The sequence below is a fragment of the Schistocerca cancellata genome, chromosome 3 (assembly GCF_023864275.1).
Source record: "Schistocerca cancellata isolate TAMUIC-IGC-003103 chromosome 3, iqSchCanc2.1, whole genome shotgun sequence".
NCBI classification, from domain to species: domain Eukaryota; kingdom Metazoa; phylum Arthropoda; class Insecta; order Orthoptera; family Acrididae; genus Schistocerca; species Schistocerca cancellata.
This window is the reverse complement of record NC_064628.1, coordinates 164,461,119-164,484,683: the sequence shown is the minus strand read 5'-3', so window position 1 is coordinate 164,484,683 and position 23,565 is coordinate 164,461,119. Positions and strand designations below refer to the sequence as shown.

Sequence of the window (23,565 nt, the reverse complement as noted above, 5' to 3'; positions counted from 1 at the left end):
GTGCTGTAGCAAGAACATTACATGCTTGAAATTACCTAGTATCTGTGATAAGTCGTGAACAGACAAAAGGTGCATGTTTACTTTCCTATCATCACTGACTTACAATTGTGATTGGCTTTTACTTTTAATTGGTTGTATAACTGTATTTATGGCTGGGTTGGGGGCAAAGTTTGAGTTTGGTTTAAAGAAGATTATTGCTCATTCTACTTTAACACAGTTAAAATTCGCATATTCAACGATTACAACTAAATTCCTATTCAAACAAGCCATGTTTGTACACACCTTTTTTTACTGAGCCCTATAGAAGGCTAAAGATGTCGGCCAGCGTACCGTTTACGTTCAGAGAGACCACTGTTAGTAAGACTGAGCTGATATTATTACCGATCACTCTAAGCAAAACGGTTATAATATATTTCATTGCTGATATTGAAAACAGCATATAAAGTAAAAAACGAGAAATGTAAATGTCGTATGGCATTGTTGGCTACGATATCACAGGGTGCACCCCCTGTCGGGAAGAATGTCTTCCTCCACTTACAATGGCCGCATTCCTATAGACATGTGAGAGTTGTGTCGTTTGTGTATATGTAGAGGTTGGTGAGTTTAACGGATGCGTGTGTAGTGTAGCGTTACGTTTGTGTTGTATCGAGACGATTAGAGGAAGGAGAGAGTAAAGCCCGGTGCCACCACATATCTTACCGACGGGTCACTATTACCACTGTCACGTGACCTCACGTCTTGAGACACTGCGGAGAGCTCTGGAACTTAATCCAAGACCTTGGCGCAAGGACCGGCAGATGCTGGCCGGGAAAATTTCATTAATCACCAGGACTCTAACTGGTTTACATCAAGGTCGAGTGCCACCACACAGGCGTACTTCAGCGACCCTTTCCTTTTCTCGCCCCTCTACACACTAGGCCATTTTTATGAAAACCAGTAATAATTCCTCAGTGCTTTGAAAGAAGGAATACATCTGCCGCTTTTATTAATTTTTAATTTTTTAATTATTTAATGTTTTAATTTTTATTTACTTATTTATTGTATTAGGGTCACAGACAGCTACAGGCTGGAGGAGACAAGGTGGGCAGGGATCAATTCCCGAGGCCTGGCCACGGTGTCTCCCCCTTCCCGTCGCTGTGATGCACTCTCACACTGCTCATATTAATTTCACTTATTTATTTATTAATTTTTTGTACATATACGAATTATAACAATGCTATCCATAGCTAGGCAACCCCACAAGGTGATAAAGGATGGCAGGCTGGCTAGGTCCAAGGTGTAGGTGCGTTATATTTGGTTCCGAATCGGGCGGGAGCCTGCCACGCCGGAACACGCCAACTTGGGGTGTGATGAAAACGCTGTTAAGATACCTGGCAAAACACAAGCGATAACGAGAACAGGGCGCAGCCTCCTCATGCTCAGTCTGCAAGTACTGCCACAAATCAAGGTGTGAGTGATGATCATCTCCATATACCTGCATCTACGTCTACACTGATACTCCGCAAGCCCTGCTGTTCAATTCGCAAATAGAGCGAGGGAAAAACGACTGTCTCTACACCTTTGTATGAGCCCCAATTCCTAATGTCTCATCTTCGTGGACCTTACGAGCGATGTATTAGTGGGAGCAGCATCGTTCGGCAGTCAGCTTCAAATGCCGCTTCTCTAAATTTTCTCAACAGTATTTCCCGAAAAGAACGCCGCCTTCCCTCCAGGGATTCTCACTTGAGTTCCCGAATCATCTCCGTAACGCTTGTGTGCTGTTGGAATCTACCGGTAACAAATCTAGCAACCCTCCTCTGAATTGCTTCGATGTCTTCCTTCAATCTGACCTGGTACGGATCCCAAATACTAGAGCAGTACTCATGAATGGGTTGCACCAGCGTCCTAAATGCGGTCTCTTTACAGATGAACCACTCTCTCCTACAATCTCCCCAATAAACCGAAGTCGACCATTTGCCTTCCCTACCACAGTTTTCACATGCTCGTTCCCTCTCATATCGCTTTGCACCTGTACACCCAGATATTTAAACGACATGACTGTGTCAAGCTGGACACTAGTAATACTTTATCCGAACATTACAGGTTTTTTTTGTCTATATCCATATTAATTATATTTTCCCACATTTAGGGGTAGCTGCCATTCATCAGACCAACTGGAAATTTTGTCTAATCTCTTACCTTACTGTACACCCCGGCATTATCAGCAAACGACCGCAGATATGCCAACGTTCAAACCTTTATCCAGCGAACCGTCTGATACTTTACTGCAGGAAAGAATTCCACCGCTGGCTAAAGAAAGAACTCTGGCTCAATAACATGCGGCGGCACTAGTAGAAAACAACTTGTAGAAAACGCGCGGCAGTTTATCGCCCCAACAGACATCCGCAACGGCAACACAGGTGAATCGAAGATGATCATTGTCGACACTACGACAGACGTTGCAGAGGGGAGAGTCCGCCAGTCCTATGGCATGGAACCACTGATTAATTGGATACTTCCCATTAGTGACGTAATGCCAGGTCGATCTGATAACGTCGGAAAGAAACTGTGACGAATTGGCCGCCAGACCACAGTCCACCACAACAACGGGAACCTGCACTTAACGACACTACACAGGAAAAGGACATAGAAACCCTTGGATCGCGTCCAGCGCGTTCGTGGGAATTCGGTGCGAGGATAACTGAGTTCCACAATGAACGCTGCGTTGTGTGTAAACGTGGGCGTGATGCTACCAACCTTGTCCGGCGGGGAGAGGGACGCTGTTTCAAGGACGGAAAGTAAATAGTGGGTAATGGAGGCGTCGACACTGCGCCATTGTTTATACATCGTGGCCATCTGAATTGTCGCCACACGATAGCGTACGTTTGTAAGACCAAGCTCTCCGGCACGCGGGGGACGAGTAAGTCTGTGAAGATGGACACAGCCGTCAGGAAATATCGGCATCGATAGAACCTGTGCAGTATGAAGCATTCTGGATGACACCTAGGCATAGGTAACACACTGCAAACGATCGAAGCGGCGTAGGGAGTTGTGACTGGGCATCATACGGGTAATTCTCAAAACTTGATGGAAGCTGACCGCCACTGCACAGTGCCTTGACGACGTAAAGGTAGCAGAGAGGTTGGGCACAAGGCAGGGGTGTCAGATCTTCCGGGGGTAACCCGGGACCAATAGACAGCGCAGTGGATTTGCGCACATTCATCTCACTTCCAGCCGCCGTCCCGTGCGCCGTAATGGTTTTCAGAATCCATGTGACCTCCTCCCGAGAACGAACCAGCAGCAGAAGGTCTTCTACGTATGCGCGACAGAAGATGGCGTAGCCACCTAAGGGGCGTACAGACAACTGCGTCGTCAGCAGGCCTATTAGCGCCTGCAGCGCTACTTTGCGCAAAGGAATGTGGAAAGGGGGCAGCCATTACGGACCGAAGCGGTATCGGACCCACCACATGCTCATTGACCTCGACCAACACACGCGCGCTGTTAAAGAGCCGCCGAAAATCGCTGATGAACAGGGCAGGGGAGCCCATCCGTTCTAAGACAGAATATAGAAATACATGGCGCACCCTGTCAAACGTGGTGTCGAAATATAATCTACGATCACCGCACAAAGTCTTCACGCCTCTGCCATCGCAATCACATCACGACAGTCTCTAGTCGCCATCTGGACGTTAACTGTATCACCTGGCGTAGTTTGCTATCTGGAGAGGACACGTGTTAAGTGAGGCCGGCAGCGCGCTGCAAACAGCCGCGCAAAAGTATTGTAATCAGTATCAGTAAGGTGATAGGGTGGTAGCGTTCCGTAGTAACGGCTTTTGTATGGGACCAGTAATGCCCTCGACAAAAGCTTGCGGAATCGCAGCTGAATGTGATAAATTCATTATACATCTCCATCCATTATGTGGACATAAGGCCTCAAAACGTACGATAAAATTCATTCGGGAGTCAGTTCATGACTGATGACTTGCACAGCGCACTCCTGTGACATCGCCAAAGGCGAAAGGCTCCAGTAACCTCCTCTTCACGTTTGAGGGCATGTGGAGCGTCCACACCAATAGTGTCGAAGTCCAGGACGGCCCCATCATCGGCAGGTTAGACTCGGCGATAATGTTAGACAAAGCTATCGACTATGTCCGCTTAGCAGGTGACCTGCTATGCATGGTGATCTACGAATTCGGTGACTACGCTTTATCTGCAGTATCTGCGATCGAGCACAATATGATGCATGGACGGATTCTCCCGCCACACCACTTGAGGTCTGCGTGCACGCCCCACAGCTCCTGTAGTTTCCTGCGGGTAATCGCTAGTAGCTTCGCCTTAATCAGGCTGCGTTCAGTTTGCACTTCCGGGGAAGGTGGTTGGCTTCAAAGTCACGGATGGCGCCGAAATTGAAGTCTGTAGTGTCCCTGTACCAAGCGGCCACCTCGCCCCTGTAAGTGATGAATGTGCTACAGATTTTCGGTTTGACACATTCCAGCCACCAATCCACCACTGATGGGTAGAATTGCAAAGGCTGTTTTGCACCTTGTCCACGTGTCAGTGATACGTTGGTGACGATCAGGATCCTGCAGATGCTGTGTTGAGTGTCCATGATGTCCGACTTCTCCAAACGTTCTTAAGGGGCTCCGGAACGACCTATACTTGCAATGTTAAAATAACGCTTATAAATTACATCTTTCCTCACAAAGTATTTGAGGTAGGAAGTTGAACTTTTTACAGATTATTTATTGGAATATGGGCTACAACTTAACACAGGGATTTTACAAAATTTTAGTTCAGTTATTAAAGATGATTTTTTTTTCAATTGTAATGAAAATTCACAACATTTTTTGCAATTTTTTATTTATATATTCAAAAATATACAGTTTTTTTTGGAAAAAGGGTGTGTTAAATTATGCAGAAGGTACTGTGTAACATTTACTGAAAGTCTGAAACAAATATGTTTGGAAGATCCTTAGAAAACATGTAATTAGTATGAGAAAATAAGAGTTTTGGGAATCGAGCGACAAAGATTGGATTAACTTTTTAGTGCATTCCAGGTCCATAGGATGGATTATCTTCATCCTGTGCAAACTCCTCCTCCAGCTTCCTCTTGTTCCTCCTCCTGTTTACTCTTGCTTGTACTTCTAGACTCTTTACAGCCCTGTCTGCAGCCCGAAGGCGTTCCTTGTCTAAAGCAAGCATCGCTCGTACCATGTTAGAACCTATCTTCATTCCCATGTTTCTAAATACCTTGCACCTTACAATGTTGCCATCATTGAAAGTCGCAAGAGCAACTTTACTTTTACTCAGTATTATACTTCAACAAAACAGAGACTCAAGAAACAGAATTAATTACGAATATTTTCGAGATAACGACAGAGTAAATAAACATGAAACAATCGACAATCACACCAGCGATATATATTGAACCATCACAGGTTAGCCACAACACATACTTTATCTCACATCACTAAAATGTACCTGATGAACACGGACGTTAATAATAACACCATTTCACAGCAGTTTAACAGCGCCACAGTTGGTCACGCCCATGTAGAATACATTTCAAAAAAAATTTAAAAATAGTTGTAGTCTTCGGAATTGAATAAATTATATATCTATTAAAAGGCAATAGTCTGCAGATTCAGAAAACGCAAAAAAGTAAAAATTGAACTTTTCATGATTTTGAGCCTTTCCGAAGCCCCTTAAGGGGAAGGGACAATGTACACATGCACGAGCAGTGACCAGAGAACACCCGGCCAGCACTCAGCATCGAGCACCACACCAACCAGCCCATGGAAATACAGTCTAACCGACTTGCCGAATTCATACTGTGGAACGTGAATCCGGGGTCGTTTCCTCGCAGTTCTTCCCAGTATCCCGTAGGGCTAGACGCGAACAATGAGACGCAACTCGTGGCACGTTGTAAAATTTGGTTAATGATCCGTCAAGCCGAGTACACAGTTAAAGTTCATTCCAAAGAGAAGATGTTCATGCCGACCGAAGAACAGTGGGGCAATGTCCTCCACATGAAATTGTGGCCTGTCAAACCGACACCCGGCACCAGAAGACGCATAGACATTAATGGCATGCTTGTAGTGAATCATGAGCGCCATGCCTCCGGGAGACTGGAGATATGTCGTCAGTCTGGATGCCTTCGCGGACATACATCACTACTCCACGGCCAAGGTTATCGCCATGAGAGGTATAGAAGTCGTATCCTGCTATCTGTGGTAGGGCCGCTAAATGCACCTCCTGTAAAAGTGCGAAGTCTAGTTCCGAAGCCCATATCATTTCTTTCGGGAGATGGATCTCGACGAGGGTGCGAACGCCGTTGATATTCAGTGTCTCATGGATCTGCAGGCCATCGGGGTGATGGGTTGTGGGTCACTGCTATGAAGATGCAGGGCAGCCAGTGGCGGCCACTTCCGGCGCCCGTCGCACGGCGCAGAAGTTGATATCATCCGGTCACCTCGCATAACGGCGAAGACTCCTGTACGGGATCTGCTGTTTCTTCAGTAGCCTCACTCCACACCAGCAGTGAGTCCGCCCCATGGTATCCATATGTTCAATGCATGTCGACACCGTCAGATCGGCTAGTATCGTTCCTTCTTCGGTAGAGGCTTCAGACGTAGGAACATTCAGTTCCATGGATGCTAGAGCCACTGACGACGCCATCGTTCACGATCTCAGACTCTGTAATGTTGATTTGCTTAAGAGGTAGAGTATAATCTGGAAAGGAAGAAGAGTCCCGTTCCGACGTCGTGCGGCGGCTCCTTTTGCGTTGTTTAGGGAAACGTTGTTTACGCAATCGTCCTTCCGTATCCGATGACGAGAGTCACGCCCGTCAGGCAGAAAGGCCGCCGTCGTGGCAACCAGGGATTCGATCAAGGAGTCACCTTCGACATGAGAGTCGGGCACGGGCGCAGCCGGACTAGCCATTGGAACTGAGAACATGGGTGAAGTTCACATCGTCAGTCACCTCGTTCACAACCGCTTCAGAAAGGATCGGAACACTATCCATCAGCTGTAGTGATTCCGAGAGCCGCCGGGAAGCCGAGGGCGACTTAAGCGCTGTCCCACATGTGACCGGAAGTGTCGTAGATGACGAGGGAAGTACCACTCCTCCATTAGGTAGCTGGACTACCCGTCTCAGCAGAAATACATATCTGATGTGGCCCTATTTCCCACACCCACAACAAGTACGCGACAGTCCGTCGTACAGGATAGCGGTCCGACATCCGCTGATGGTCAGATAAGACGGAACGTGACTGCACAGATCGTCTCTGATCTGACACACCCCGTTCAGAATAGGGTATGAGTGTAAGTGGCCTAAACGTTCTGCCATATCCTCATGAACAATGCCGTACGACCAGAAAGCCGCTGTGACGTGCCCTGCAGCAACCTCGAACGGCAGTTCGAGCACGCGAATAGTTCTAATCCCTAATCCCGCTCATTCTACTTTGACCACGTCGGCGTTACCGTCAGCGTGACGGAAACGGATTCCCTGTTTGATCGCGTTTGAAAGGCGCTCGCACGCAGCGTCATCGATCATTTTAACGAAAACGCTGTTACTGAGAATTGGTAGACGGATATCCAGTTCGATTCCCGGCGGGGTCAGGGATTTTCTCTGCCTCGTGATGACTGGGTGTTGTGTGATGTCCTTAGGTTAGTTAGGTTTAAGTAGTTCTAAGTTCTAGGGGACTGATGACCATAGATGTTAAGTCCCATAGTGCTCAGAGCCATTTGAACCATTTTTGATATCCAGTTCCGATGGCGGAATCTTCGCCTTCTCACGGATGAAACGTTCCACATTTAAGGTTTCGGTCGTGGATACTCCGGACAAAAGCTGGAACGTGATGTCAGTTTCCTGAATTTATTTGCCATGATCTCAGTGCGCGAGGCTCGTGCACAAGCTAATTCGCAATACAAACAGACACGAGCTCAACCCGTTTCGTAGGCACGTCATCTCAGGGCGGCCGCTAAAGACAGACAGCAACCTTGGCTGCGGAGTCGTGTGTTCCCCTTCCCTCCCCCCCCCCCCCCCCCCCGATGCCATATTCTCATAGTGCGACGTTCCTCTCTGCTGTTGCCCTTATAAATGAACTGCAAAAAATCAAATAGCTCTGAGCACTATGGGACTTAACATCTGAGGCCATCAGTCCCCTAGAACTTAGAACTACTTAAACCTAACTAATCTAAGGACATCACACACATCCATGCCCGAGGCAGGATTCGAACCTGCGACCGTAGCGGTCGCACGATTCCAGACTGAAGCGCCTAGAACCGCTCGGCCACGCCGGCCGGCCATGAGTTGCAAGTCTTTTCCTAGTACATATGCGGTCCGAATATCACGAATGAAATCTCTCGACTACCTGAGGAGCAGACAAAGTGGTACGAAGATGTTTACTTCTTCGCTAGGTAAAGTATCAGTTTACTGCTAAGTCTCTGTTTTTTTCTTTACGCACGGAAATATTGCCACTAGTACGCATACTCGTGACACACCGTGAAGGGAATTCTTTTTTCCCTCTTCTGATGGAGGTATTGAGACCAACATTTCTAGGAACTAGCATATTTTTAGGAATTTTCGAGGGTAGGTGCTAACGTAGTGGAATTTCCAATGTATACTCCTCAAAGATGTGAATCGAAAGCCGTGTTTTTATTATCTGAACGTACCTGTGTTGACACTGGTTTAACACCTACGTTTGCTTGCAGACGTAATGAGTGGAACGTACAGCAGAGCGACCATACTGCGAAACCTTCTAATATTGCTGTGGCGGTAAATCACTGTCTACGACAACGCTAATATCTGTTGAATAAATCTTCTGCGTCAGAAGAAAGAAAGTGATTAATTTTTTCACTTCTATCTTGTTTTACTTAGTCGGTCTAAAGAACCTTAGTTTATAACGAGTAATCAGCTCTTAATGATTACTTCAGAAGCGTATGTAATAGTGAAATGAAATACAGTTTGTTAGTAGCAAATTAAACCATAAGAAGTAAGTAAACCATTTCCTGATACTGTAGCCCCTATAACACGGTGGTTATAGCCTGGCATGTAATTTAGTAAATATGGATTGACTTTCAACAGCGAGCTCGTTATGCTCATTACACAAAGCTAATTTGATGTGATGGTTCAAATGGCTCTGAGCACTATGGAACTCAACATCTGAGGTAATCAGTCCCCTAGAACTTAGAACGACTTAAACCTAACTAATTTAAGGACATCACACACATCCATGCCCGAGGCAGGATTCGAACCTGCGATCGTAGCGGTCGCGCGGCTCCAGACTGTAGCAAGGCTGTTCTATGTTGACGGATCTATGTAGGCATTCTACATTTACGATAGCTGTTAGTGTACATAAATCTAGTTTCTTCAGCCACAAATCGTCACTGTATTTCGACGGACGATGCATTTCAAGCACTGGGGGCACAGCTTCAGGTGCTTGATCAGTCTACATCATTTTTCAAATTTATATTACTAGATGCCCTGTTAAGATTACATAGGAATAATAAATAATAATGTGTCACACTGTGAATAAAAAACTAAGACAACACCGAAAAATTACTTAGTGTTTGCAGTAATTGTTACATAGTTTCGTAGTATAGTGTGAGTAGTCTATATTTATGTACATGTATAAGATTTTCGTCCTACAGCACATTTGTGAAAACAGTTCAAAACAAGTGAAAGAATATCAAAATATAAATATGCTACCACATATGGAGGTATAATAAGGGAAGTTGTGATGACGTCATAAGCCTGAAGCTGACGTCCGCCATGTTCCATTGATGTTACAATGTTTGTGTTTGTGGATGCACATCTGGAGGACATTGTAACGTAGAATGTAACTACATAAACACAGACATCGTAAGCTTCAGTAATGTATCGATGACTCAACGGGATAAAACGAGTTTTAAAAAAAGATATTTGTCCCTCCCTGTGCGGCAGTCTCGAAATGCGTGACCGTAAGGGCTGTGCATTCCGTGACATGTGGTTTGGGTCAGTCTTGGAAGTGTGCTCGGGTAGGTGAAGGGATTAAGGCGACGGCTCGCGGAAGCGGGAAATCCGAGTTCGAGTCCCGGTCCTGTACAGATTTTCGTCTGTTTGTCACAAGCAGCTGATGCCAGTCCGTATTGACTAAAAGCGAATCAGTTACGTAACATTTGATTACAGTACATCAGATCTGCCACTATAAGTGGTTTAAAAGTAAAGAGCCCATGCTGTTAGTTTTTCCTAGGTGGCAACTTTATTGCCGGAAAACCTTGGCTCGGCTCGGCTGGGCTCAGCTCAGCTGCCCCTTAACCTAGAGCTGATGTAAGGGCCACATGAATGAGGAGTGTGCTTCCTCAGCCAGCTACCGGGCACTGCTCGTTAGCGGCGACCCCCCGCAAATTACAGACCAAGGTCACAGGCGTGAGGCGTGCCAGGATGTCTAAGGCAACACTGGAACAAGTAACGCGCTTAATGAGATCTATAGGTGAGTAATTACACGAGCTTCAAATTAAATATCACCCAACGGCTTGTAGCTTTCAGCGTATTATACGGTATTTCCAATTCAAATACTTCCTTTTAATTTTTCCTGTTAAGATGGATACTAGGCATAAGCGTCACTATCGCAAATCGAGCACATGAGCGTGTAATCGAGCAGAAAATGTACTTCAATAAACAATATGTATGTGAAATCAGAATCCGCATTTTGGGAGCACTATAAGGCAGTGTTTTCCATCATTAAAACTGACAACGGCATGTTACTTGCGAAACAAGAAGAGCAGTGTTGCCGCTATAAACTCAAGTAGTAGATAGACAGACTAGTCAAGTTTATATTACCGCTCGCTCTTACGCATGCGGTGTGGCGTAGTCGTTAGCGACATTTGGAAAGGGATGCAAGCCGGTGTAGCCAGAGACCAGTCAACAAAACCGCCAGATCAAGATGGAATAGGCTTAACTGGGAGGGGGGGGGGGGAGTGGGGGGGGGGGGGACGACAACCAGAGAATCAGTCAGGTCTCTTGATGGCCGCTTGTGGACTTACCACAAGAGTAGAGCTCAACCACTGATACCCACATATATTACTCGCACTCGTAATAACACAACGGGAATTCTAACAAAACTCTCAAATGAATAGAATTTCATTACAAAATACCTATTGGAGAACTACATAAAAAAGCATTGCACATATCAGTGAGCCGAATAAAAATCATAGGTATGAACTGAATGTTAGTCTGGTCTAACTTCGGATGCGACTTTAGGTTCAATGCTGCGCTTGACCGACGCATCGCTGCATCGAACAGTCAGCTGTTCAATAATCCTTGCTTTCCGGAAGTGGATTAAATTAAAATTTGCGACGCTATTAAAAACAAGAATAGCAAAAGTTAACACCCAGAAGATAATGTACATGGATTTCAAAAAATTTTCGGCTTCAAAGACGAGAACAATTACGTCGCTTATATGTTCCCATATAAACTACGTCATCAGCGATGAAGGTAAATCTGTAATTAAGTTCAAACAGTTCTTGAACCAAGAAAGTGGATTAAATGAAAATTTTCATCCCTAGTAACAACAACAACGGCAGAAGTTAATACCTGGAGAGGTAATGCACACGGATTTCAAAACGTTCCCGGCCTGTGACACACTCATCTTTGTCAAGAGCATCACGTACAGCTTTTGTGAATTCTACTATGGCCGACTCTTTATTTGTACCACTTCGGAGACCAAACTGTGATTGACTTAAAAGACTGTGTTTATTCAGGTAATTCATTAATCTTTCTTACATAATTGCTTCTATTATTTTTGAGAATGATGACAGCAGGGAAATCGGCCAGTAATTTTTTATGCCTTCTACATTACATTTTTTAAGCAAAGGTACAACTCCTGCCTATTTCAACTGCTCTGTAAATCTCCCTGATGTGAAGGATTTATTTATTATATTTGTTAAGGGGCCTTGTATAATCTCTATGCATTGTTTTAGTACACACACTGGTACTTCACTAGGCCTACTGACTTTTTAGTTTTTAGTTTTTGAACAGTTTTATTGACTCATTCTCTGTGGTTGGAAGTAACATAATTATTTATATGTGTTATATTTGTTTTGGGGAATTTTTTGCTGTAACGTCTATGGAATACTTGAAAAAATGTTCGTTTATATAGTTTGCTAAGTGTTGTGGATCGTTTATTGCCTTATCCCGCTCCCTTAGCAATATGTTATTCTGTGTTTGTTTGCCTCTCCCCGTTTCCTTTCTTATAACATCCCAGACTGCTTTGCTTTTATTCTCTGCATTATATATTATTTTGTCATTAAATGACATTTTTGCAGCAATCAGCACGTGCCTATAGATCGTTTTGTATTTATGATAGAAATTTAAGAATTCTGGATCATTGCGACTCTTTTTCATGGAACTGAGGTATTTAAGTTTTTGGGAGGACTTCTTAACCCCAGCTGTTATCCACCTGTTTTTGTAAAATGTTGATACAGATATGCATATTTTAGGAAAGCCTTTTCGAAGTTCAATTTAAATAATGTGGAGAATTTAGAGAAATTCATATTCACATTTGTTTCCTTATACACTTCATCCCAGCTTTGTTTTGCTAGTTCTTCTTTTATTTTGATTTCTGACAGATGTAGTCTGTAGGTTTGTAGTTTAGGGAATGATTAGATGCCTTATTTTAGTGTAGAGATGGTCTGATAGTCCGAGATCTTTTACAGCTACATCATATTTTTCCCTGTCCATCTTTTTGGCCATATGGTCAATTACTGATGCAGTCATTGTAGTAACCCTTGTTGCACTATTGACCAATAGGGACATGCCGAAACTTTGAAGGATATTTATGAGGGTGCTGCTGGATTCATTTAACTTGATGTTAATGTCCCCACACAGAATTATGTCGTTCTTTATACTTGAGACTTTACCTAGAACTTCTGTTAATTTATTGAAAAAGTGTCCACACTACCACTGGGAGAACTATACACACACAAAATGATTAATTTCTTGGTGATATCAAGCCCTGTTAATTCAGTACCTGATATTTCGAAGTGTTTGTCTTCACTTACTGTACTGAGGTCACGTCTTGGTTTGAACTGTGTTACTTTTGTGATGCCAATGCATGATCCTCCTCCCCTTAAAGCAGTTCTGCAGTAAGAGTTTGCCCTTTCATACAATGATAATACTACATGTTGGATTTCTGTGTATCTACACCAGTGCTCAGTAACATAAACTACGGTGCAGTTCAAAGATTGGAGCCCAACTTCTAATAGTTGTATTTTATTTTTTATTGATTGCACGTTTTGATAGAGGATTTTTAAGTCTGTGAAATGCACCATGTTACTCTTTACAGTGGTTTGTTTTTCTTTCTGACATCTGGTATGTGTGATATTTGGAGTGTAAAATCTGCCTTGGAGTGACTGTTTCAGTACTTTTTTAAATTGCTGGAGACACTCTTTAGACAGGGGAACCTGTTATCTGGATTTATCCTAAAAAATACTTGCATTTACTACCCATGACAACAGGTATTTGACCCTGTGTGGCCCGAGATCCATCCCCTTTCATGAACCAGCTGTACCAATCTCCCCCTCCCAGTCCTGCTTAGGTGTAGGCCATGCCCTGTGAAACCCCAATTGTTGATAGTGCCTACGGGCACCAGAGTAACATGACCAAAGTTGGCTGCCCTCATAGTCATCCCTAACTCCACATTGATTCGCCTTACAGTTCCATCAAGGTGTGGTCGATCTTGACGCTGGAACAGCTCAACAAAGTGTACGTTGGTGCCATGAATCAGGGAAGCTATTTTGTCCAGCTCACAACCTATGGCATATGCCCCACCCCTGTCCAAATTGTTTCCTGCCCACCCACTATCACTACATGGTCCTTTAGCATGAAGATACTGGTGGCCTGGTACACTTCCCCTGAACTCTCCTGTAACGGAGGGCCAACACCTCGCCCATGGCTACTACACAGCAGCAGAACTTTCTTCTTCATAACACTCTGTACATTTCTAGGCTTCTTGGCATTGGTTGAAGTGTGCTCCACATTTCCTGCTCCGCGTTCTACCTGAGGCTCTTCTCAACTCTGGCAGTGGTAGATACCTGCTTTTGGTGTTGATGATAAAACTGTCAGATCGCGTTTTCTTTCTTCCTAGCCTCCTACCAGCTGCCAGTTCCCTACCACCCCCTTCCCCCTTATCTCCATTGATCCTTATCAATTCCTTCCTCGCTTCCTCAAATTGTACCTGAAGGGCACAGATTTTCTTCTCCTGTTCCCTGATCAAAATGTTTCTACTGCACACTCTGCAGTTCCAGGACAGAGCCTTTCTGTTCTCCCAACATTCTTCCCACTGCATCCCCCGTCCCCTCCCCCCCTCCAGTGAATTTGAGAACGTGACAAAGATGAGTGTATCACAGGCATATTTTTGGATCTTTCTAAGGCCTTTGATACAGTCAACCACAAGATTCTATTAAATAAATTAGAAACATTAGGAATAAGAGCGGTAGCTAATGACTGGTTCGATCATACCTAGCAGAGGGTACAAAGAGTAGAGATAACAGATACTTCAAATAGATCCAAACATTTAGTAAAACACTTATCAGTACCAAAATACATTAATATAGCGGTTCTGCAAGGTAGCATACTAGGACCAATACTATTCCTGATATACAGCAATGACTTTCCCAGTAGTGTTACTCATGATGGAGAAATTCTCTTCGCTGATGACAGCAATATTATAGTCATTGAGAAAACAAGAGAACTCCTTGCAGAGAAAGCAAATGAAACTCTCAAGGAAGTTTACGATTGGTCAATAAGCAATAAAGTGACAATGAACATAAAGAAAACTAATGCCATGAATTTCGCTTTGAACAGGGAAAGTGACTGTTAAATTAAATGTAGAATGCACCTCTATAGACTATGTAACAAATGCGAGATTTCTAGGAATGAATATTGATTCTCATTTGAAGTGGTGTGAGCACACAAGGGTACTTGCAAACAGAATGAATCAGCAGCTATGCGCTTAGAATCCTATCATCAGTGTGTAACATGCAGTGTCTTTTAGTTACATACTATTCATATGTACACTCAGTTCTTAGCTATGGCACTCTTTTTTGGGGAACAAATGTACAAAATATGAACACAATTTTGAAACTTCAGTGAGGATCCATAAGAATAATAACCAAAAATAGTAGCCGAGATCACTGTAAAGATCTGTTCAAAGCTTTGGGATTTTTACTGCTCTGTGTGAATACATTTACCAGTCAGTTGTACACATCAAAAATAACATTGGTAATTACTGCACAAACAGCTCTGTCCATGACCACGGAACAAGAGCTAGACTCTCCTTACACTTGCCAAGCAAAAATAAACACAAAACTCAAAACAGCATTTTCTACCAGGGAACAAAACGGTACAATAAATTACTAAAAGGGATTAAAGAAATTGCTAAAATACACTTATTTAAAAAGGCAGCTAAAACGTACCAGTTATGCAATACATTTTATACATTGAAGGATTACTTAGATAAAAAAAGAGTAGGTGTTTGGTAAAAAAAACTATGCAAATAAATAATAATAATGATTATAAAACATCCAACATTCCACATAACTATGTTTTTTCCTTCTTTTGGTACAGAAAATGGCCCAGAGATCAAAAGTGTGTGTGTGTGTGTGTGTGTGTGTGTGTGTGTGTTTGTTTGTGTGTGTAGTGAGTTAAATGTTATGAAACAATGTGTGTATAGTGTGTGCAGTGACTGCTAGTGAGATATGAGTGAACAGTGTGGCATTACATTATTTAATAAGTTATTTGTAAAAATTATTGTATACCAGGAGTAAATCTAATGATTGTCTGTAACTAGAAGTCTGTAAATGTATGTGTATACGAATTAGCTTATTCTAAATTGGTCTAAACTTGTAAATACTTTGACATGTCCTATATGCTTGTAAAAAGGGCTCTGAGGATGAATAAAGCTACTACTACTACTACTGCTACTGCTACTACTACTACTGCTACTACAAGGACGAGAACAGTTACGTGGCTTATATGTTCCTATATAAACTACGTCATCAACGATGGAAGTAAATATATAACTGAATTCAAACAGTACTTGAAGCAAGCAGGGGCTACATTGTCAACAGCAACGGGAAAAAGAAAAAATGTGCCCTTTCATGCACTTTTTTACGAAACTAATGTTATTTTAAAAAGGAAAACAACAAAACCTCCATTTCAGAGGAAGTTTTGAGTTTGCGTAGAAGTAAAGCTCAGTGCCTTCATTTCAAACGAAGTAACAACACCTTTTTCATGCGCCATTGGCAATTAAATAACAACAATCCCATTAGAGAAGAAAATTTTGGTTTTAAGAGGAAGTAGAACTTCTTAGTTAATTTTACAGGCTCAAGCTCCTTACGGAAAAAGAGAATAGCTGAAGAAAGCTAGCCATTAAAAAAAAGATAGAAAAAAGCGTCGCTAGAAGGCGTGTTGCTGGTCGCCAATTCAGACCCTTACACTAGCAATTACTTGACATTTAGCATTTACCTTTTCTGAAAGTTCGCGCGGCTCCCTGCGTCGGAGGTTCGAGTCCTCCTTCGGGCATGGGTGTGGGTGTGTCGCCGTTAGCGTAAGTTAGTTTGAGTTAGATTAAGTAGTGCGTAAGTCTAGGGACCGATGACCTCCGCATTTTGGTCCAATAGTCCTTACCACAAATTTCAATTTTTCAATTTTCATTTCTGAAATGTGTAATGTGTGTATATTCTTTAATATTCTATTTTCGTATATGTACCAGCATTCCGTAACATTCCACGTCTGTATAAATAGCTGCACTCTCCACCCAGGAGTTCAGTTTTGTTCTGACTGTACGTTGTTGACAGTAATAAATACCCCTTTCTTATTAAATGTTGAACCTTATTGATGACCCGTCTTCAGAATTTGACTTGATTGTCGGTTAGACGTGATATGTTAAATGGTGGAAGAGGACACAGAGCCCCGCAATGGGGAGCTCTACATAAAAGTCGCCTACGGAACATCGAAGTAGCTTCTTGTATTTCATTCTCCAGAACGCCTGCAACGATTAGTGGTATTTCCATTTGCCTTCTCTGCCACGAGACTCAATATCTGTCGCTGTACTGCGGAGCCGTTGTAACACAGAAGTAGAACACTCCTTCTGGTTTATCTTCTTCAGCAATATACCACGTTCAGGACATACTAAAATAATTATTAAATAAGTACATGTTTTTCAAGGAAGATCATATTCTTCAGCGTTAGCAACAAGCGTCAATTTGATTCAGATTTACAGAATACGAAGCAAATGCACTGATCTAGGAAACATCTTAGTAACTAGTAGTACTGCTAAACAAGAAGCACTTCGAGCAACCTGCAGAAAGAAGTTCGTCGAAAATTTATGATTTTAAATACAAGACGATCCCGTACTCATTACCCTGTATCTGTCTTTTCTAATATGTTATGTACGTTTCTGGAAATAGTGAAAATGAAAATATGTACATAGTACCGTTCTCTCTAACGGCATAATCTCCACAATAATCACAATTCTTACATATTATTATCTCTATATGTAAAAAACGCAGTCTTATATTCCGTGTGCATCTGGTCATTAAGAATTCCACATAAGTGTGAATCTCATTCCGTTGACCAAGTACTGAGAGTTCAAAGTCAAGACTCAGACCGCACGGTCAGCTAGAGCTGCTCTGTGTAACCGGCCGCAGAGGCGGGCTGGAATGTGAGTAATTTCTGGCAACCGAGGACGGACCAAAGGCCTGCCTTACGCTCATTGAAGAGTTTGTGTATGTGCACCGAATGGGAACCTCAAGAGTACGGCTGTCTCTCACAGCACATAGAGAGAAACTGAGGGCTCGATTTCGAGTACTCAAATGACATCTCACAGATGAAAAACTCTATTTTTTGTAATTAGATGAAAAGAACAAAACGAGATTTCAAACTTGTAATAAATTTCTACTTGAGTTGTTGCCAGACAGTGAACGATATAGGATTAGGTCTAAAAGTAAAAATGTAAAGTACTTAATTTAATGCAAATCAGGTGAAAACTTGATTAATAGAAACAATTTTTGCGTGTATAAGAAACATATTTACAAACTGCTATTCGAAACTTTTTTTAGCATATGTAACAGTGGAAATTATTTTCTATATTCTTATATAGGTGAACTTCATCAACGGACGTTGTTCAGGGCCGTTTCCAGCGGATTTCATTATATGTCTGCCTACTTCATAAGAACGCCAAGTTCTGGAACGGTATTCTAGAATGCGTTGCACAAGCCTCTTGTACGACATTTCTTTTACACATACAGTGCATTTCTCAGAACCTTTCCTGGAAATCATTCACCGCCCCTAATACTGCTTTTGTGTGATTGACTCATTTCATATCGCTTCCTAGTATTAACCCTAAATATTTGTACTGTAATGTGTTAAAGAGATTCTCCGATGAACTTGTAATAAGTTATTACAGGATTCTTCCTATCTGCTTTAGATATTACCTCAGATAAAACCAAATGTAAAGACGCAATCGTCCGGGTATCAGAGCTCAGTAACGTGCCATTTCTGGGGTTCAGGGAAGCGAGCCTGCCCCAGATAGATCCGTCTCGCGGATTAACCAGAGCTGGTGAGCCGGGCAACCTGGATGTGATTTTAAGATGGTTTTCCACATCCACCTAGGTGAATACCGGTCTGGCACCCACGTCCTACCTCTGGTACACGCTACACAGCTATTTATGAAAAGTTCCCAGACTTGAAATCATTATATTTACTCCATATGCAGATCCAGATTTAGTCCTGGGAGGGGGGAGAGGGGGGGAAGGGGGAATGTTGCTGCGAGAAAGGACGTCCGTCCACCACCTGTCACTAACATTGCCAAAACCAGTATAAAAATTACGTCTCCATGGGTTCAAGGGAAAAGGGCAAGGAAGATGAAGAAAAGGAAGAAGAAGAAGAAGAAGATCAACACGTAAACAGAGCTGCTGCTGTTCATTACACCTGTCTTCCATCTTCCTTATATGCGTTACGACACGTCCCGGGTACGCAAGAGCATCGGTAGCGAACAATCTTACACAGGTGCTGATCCTGTCTGATAAATCGACTGTGTGTACTGAAAACATAGGTGTCCTATTGTGCTTTCATGGGAAACACTCGATGTCTTTCCTTAAAAAAACCTCTCTAAATAAGAAAGATGAAGGGTGTGGTTGAAAAGGGTTCAAATGGCTGTGAGCACCATGGGACTTAACATCTGAGGTCATCAGTCCCTTAGAACTTAGAACTACTTAAACCTAACTAACCTAAGGACATCACACACATCCATTCCCGAGGCAGGATTCGAACCTGCGACCGTAGCGGTCGCGCGGTTCCAGATTAACGCGCCTAGAACCGCTTGGCCACACCGGCCGGCCCCCTCTCTCAGTTCATCTCCTCCTTCACGCATCTATCCATTTCCTTCCCATACCTTCTATGTCGATCTCCTCCGCACTCGTCTCTCTGACCTTGATTCGTGTTTATTGTTATTGCAACCGAAACCTTGATTGGGAAAATGAATGGATAAATCGGTTGTAATCATTGGTATACGTCGCATGAGAGAGAGACCTCTCCATCCGCTGGATGTGTGAGAATAGTAGCTTTGGTGACAGTATTTCGGATAGTTTTAATCAGCGAACACGTAGGATTACAAAGTTTTGGACCACTCAGATTCCATAGTAGTCTAGGACGATGAGCCGTAAATCCAACTTTCCTGTTTTCTGTTCAAGCCGACTGCCAAGAACAAACTAAAACAGGACACTGTTGTGTACAAATTTTTATTTAATATCATATTTAGAGGGAAAGAACGTATTTGGTACAAAAATTTCCATAGTGGCATAAACGCCCTACTGTCGTAATTTAAACTGACGCCGTACAATAGAACCAAACCACACATTTTCATAGTAATGCTCAGTATTTTCTTCCTCGCAGCCGGTTTTGATAGAAAACTTGAACATTGTTGGAAAATATGTCCGCGTGAATGTTTGTTAGAGGATCATCTAAGCATTTGACGTAAACCGATGAATAACTTCCTAGGTTTTTGCAGACAACGTTCCATATATACATCCAAATATTCATTAGAGTGTTGTGTAAAAATTTGAAGGAAGTGGGTGAAGAACTTTTCGAGATTTTCGGTAACAACGTTCCCCCTTATATACCGGGTGATCAAAAAGTCAGTATAAATTTGAAAACTTAATAAACCACGGAATAATGTAGATAGAGAGGTAAATATTGACACACTTGTTTGGAATGACATGGGGTTTTATTAGAACAAAAAAAAGTATTGCTAGACGCGTGAAAGATCTCTTGCGCGCGTCGTTTGCTGATGATCGTGTGCTCAGCCGCCACTTTCGTCATGCTTGGCCTCCCAGGTCCCCAGACCTCAGTCCGTGCCATTATTGGCTTTGGGGTTACCTGAAGTCGCAAATGTATCGTGATCGACCGACATCTCTAGGGATTCTGAAAGAACCCATCCGACGCCAATGTTTTACCATAACTCCGGACATGCTTTACAGTGCTGTTCACAACATTAGTCCTCGACTACAGCTATTGTTGAGGAATTATGGTGGACATATTGAGCATATCATGTAAAGAACATCATCTTTGCTTTGTCTTACTTTGTTATGCCAATTATTGCTATTCTGAGCAGATGAAGCGCCATCTATCGGACATTTTTTGAACGTTTGTATTTTTTTGGTTCTAATAAAACCGCATGTCATTCCAAGCATGTGTGTCAGTTTGTACCTCTCTATCTACATTATTCCGTGATTTATTCAGTTTTCAAATTTATACTGACTCTTTGATCACCCTGTATGTTAGATATACAGGGTGTATCATAATTAATGGCGTAAACGCATAGAGTTGAAAGTACACGATACTAGAAGCAAAAAAGTCTCAGTAAACATATCAAGCGCTCGTAAGTTTTAATGTATGCGTTTTGGAGCACATGTTTACTGAACATTTTTCTCTTATTTTGATCCATACTTCCAGTTCCCTAAATATGGAAAGCAAAGAACTTTCAGTAGAAGAGAATTGTTTCACAGTATCTAAGATGAAAAATTGCTCGTAGCTCTTAAGGTATGCATTTTCGAACCTATGTTTACTGAGACTTTATTGCTTCTAGTATCGTGTACTTCCAACTGTATCTTTTTACGTCATTAATTATGACACACTCTGTAGATTATATACTAAAAAGGAAGAGTCTATGTCAACGTACCTCCTTATATCTTACATATTTTGTCTGTATATCGAAAATGAGTAGCCTATGTCGTCCAAATGTTCATTAGATAGCCTATGTCGTCCAAATGTTCATTAGAGAGTCGTGTAAAAATTTGAAGTAAATTACTCTGGTACTTTTCGAGATTTGTGGTAACAACATTCAACAACGGCTGGTCTTTATATAGTGGTATAACTTATCACTGCCCTAGAATCTCACTTTGATATACTGAACTGATTTTGAAATAATAGGGATCCTGCAACTACACATTTCTAGTGTTAAAATTGTCTGCAACCCAGTCATTTTCTACTGAAGTCCAACACTGAGGTTTTCACAGACTTACACACGGAATCTTGAAGAAAATAGACACCAGTAGATGTAGTTATATTGAATAATTTTATTTAGCTACCCGTTTCGGTGTCTCATCGGCACCATCTTGAGGCAACTATACACGAAACTAGGTAAGTCATCTAGTCGTTAGTGCTGTTACAGGGACTATATCCAGCTGGTTTCCATTGACTTGTAAAAACTTCAACGACATGGACCTTTCAGACGTCGTTAGAGGTGCCAGTGAAGCACTGAAACTGGTCAGTAAATAAAATTATTAAATAAAATTACGGTAGTTGGTATCTGTCCGGCTCCGGTAGCTGCGTGGTCAGCGCGGCAGAATGTCAATCCTAAGGTCCCGGGTTCGATTCCAAGCTGGGTCGGAGATTTTCTCCGCTCAGGGACTGGGTGTCGTGTTGTACTAATCATCATCATTTCATCCCCATCGACGAGCAAGTCGCCGAAGTGGCGTCAAACCGAAAGACTTGCACCAGGCGAACGGTCTACCCGACGGGAGGCCCTAGTCACACGACATTATATTATTATTATCAACTTTCTGAAAGTTTTCGACCAGTCATAATACGATCCCATTTACACAAGACAGAGCTACAGATACATACGGAATAGTCGTAACAACAGTCCGCGCTCTTCGTGTGTCCACTGCCGACAGCATCCCAAAAAGCAAATGCAACTGCCGACGAGATCGCAAACACCGAGGCAGCAGCGCAGCGCCGCGACGTACCTCCAGACGCGACGTGAGTGGTCGGCAGTCTAGTGGAGGAGTCGTCGGGCGGCCACTGCGGGACACGGACACTGGTTGCTGTCGCGTACGCACAGTGGAGTGGCTGTTGGCGCAGGCAGCGGGCGGCAGGCAGCGACTGAGCGGTGGGCGGGCGGCGCGGCGCCGCAGCCGCCGCCAGCCGTGCCCCACTCTCGCTGTCCGGCCCACGCCGCGCCGCGACTTTCATCGCGCTCATCACCACGGCACGGCACAGCGGCCCGCGGCCCAGCCGGGGCACGCACCGTCAGCGGCGGCAATAGCAGCGGCGAGAGCCGGCGAAAGGGCCGCGTCCGCCTGCTGGCGCCCCACGGCCCCTGCCCGGAAACAGGAGACCCCAGTCCATAGCCAAATGACGTGTCCCATCGCATGGCTGTGCAACGTACACTTTCAGATCCTGAATGGGCAAGCTACTTTACAATATGACTGTCTGTCCCTCTTTTCTCTTATTTCCTACTACCTTGTCCGGGTACCTACACTGCGCAACAGAATTAAACGATCACTTTTTCGAAACCCCATAATTCCCACCCGTTCCGACGCTTAAGCTTGAAATCTGGCTCGAAGTGCATACAGTCTTCCTCCGTAACGGTACAAAAGAGTGGTGCCCTGCGGACGTCACCCTCGAGAACGAAAGACCACAGTTCAGAATTTCATGTGACTCGTAAAGTGGGTCGGGTTGGGTTGATTGGGTGGTTTTTGGGGGAGGAGACCAGACAGCGAGGTCATCGGTCTCTTCGGATTATAGAAGGGCGGGAGAGGAAGTCGGCCATGCCCTTTCAAATGAACCATCCCGGCATTTGCCTGGAGCGATTTAGGGAAATCACGGAAAACCTAAATCAGGATGGCCGAACGCGGAATTAACCCGTCGTTCTCCCGAATGCGAGTCCAGTGTGCTAACCACCGCGCCACCTCCCTCAGTTAAGTTGGGTTAATGATATCACAATACCACCAGACTTCACCACAATTCTGTCCAACGCCGCCGTGGACGTGTCACACGACGATGAGGTCGTCACAGTCCTCCTTACCCGTATTTCACCCCTTCATTTGTCGTCTGTGCCATGAAGGTTAGAACCACGAATCACAGCGCTGAAATCACGCTGTTTTCTGAGGAGTGCCCGAGGGACACATCCCAGACACACCGCCACTCAGAATGATACGGAATGGCCTCCAGGGATGGCAAAAAGCACCTCGAGGAAACCAACTCTTTCCCCGGGGCGTCGATTCCTACACGACTCGCAGTCGAAAACGTCAGTTTGA

At 43.5% G+C, this 23,565-nt stretch overlaps 1 protein-coding gene across 1 annotated transcript in view; it reads right to left on the bottom strand.

The window, feature by feature from the left end:
* LOC126174788 (tryptase beta-2-like) overlaps positions 1-22,397 on the bottom strand; it is a 401,540-nt gene extending 379,143 nt beyond the window's left edge. Inside the window, exon 1 of the mRNA XM_049921154.1 lies at positions 22,273-22,397. The gene's annotated coding sequence lies outside the window, so the exon portion shown is untranslated. The remainder of the gene's footprint in view (positions 1-22,272) is intronic.
* Between the last annotated feature and the right edge of the window lie 1,168 nt (positions 22,398-23,565).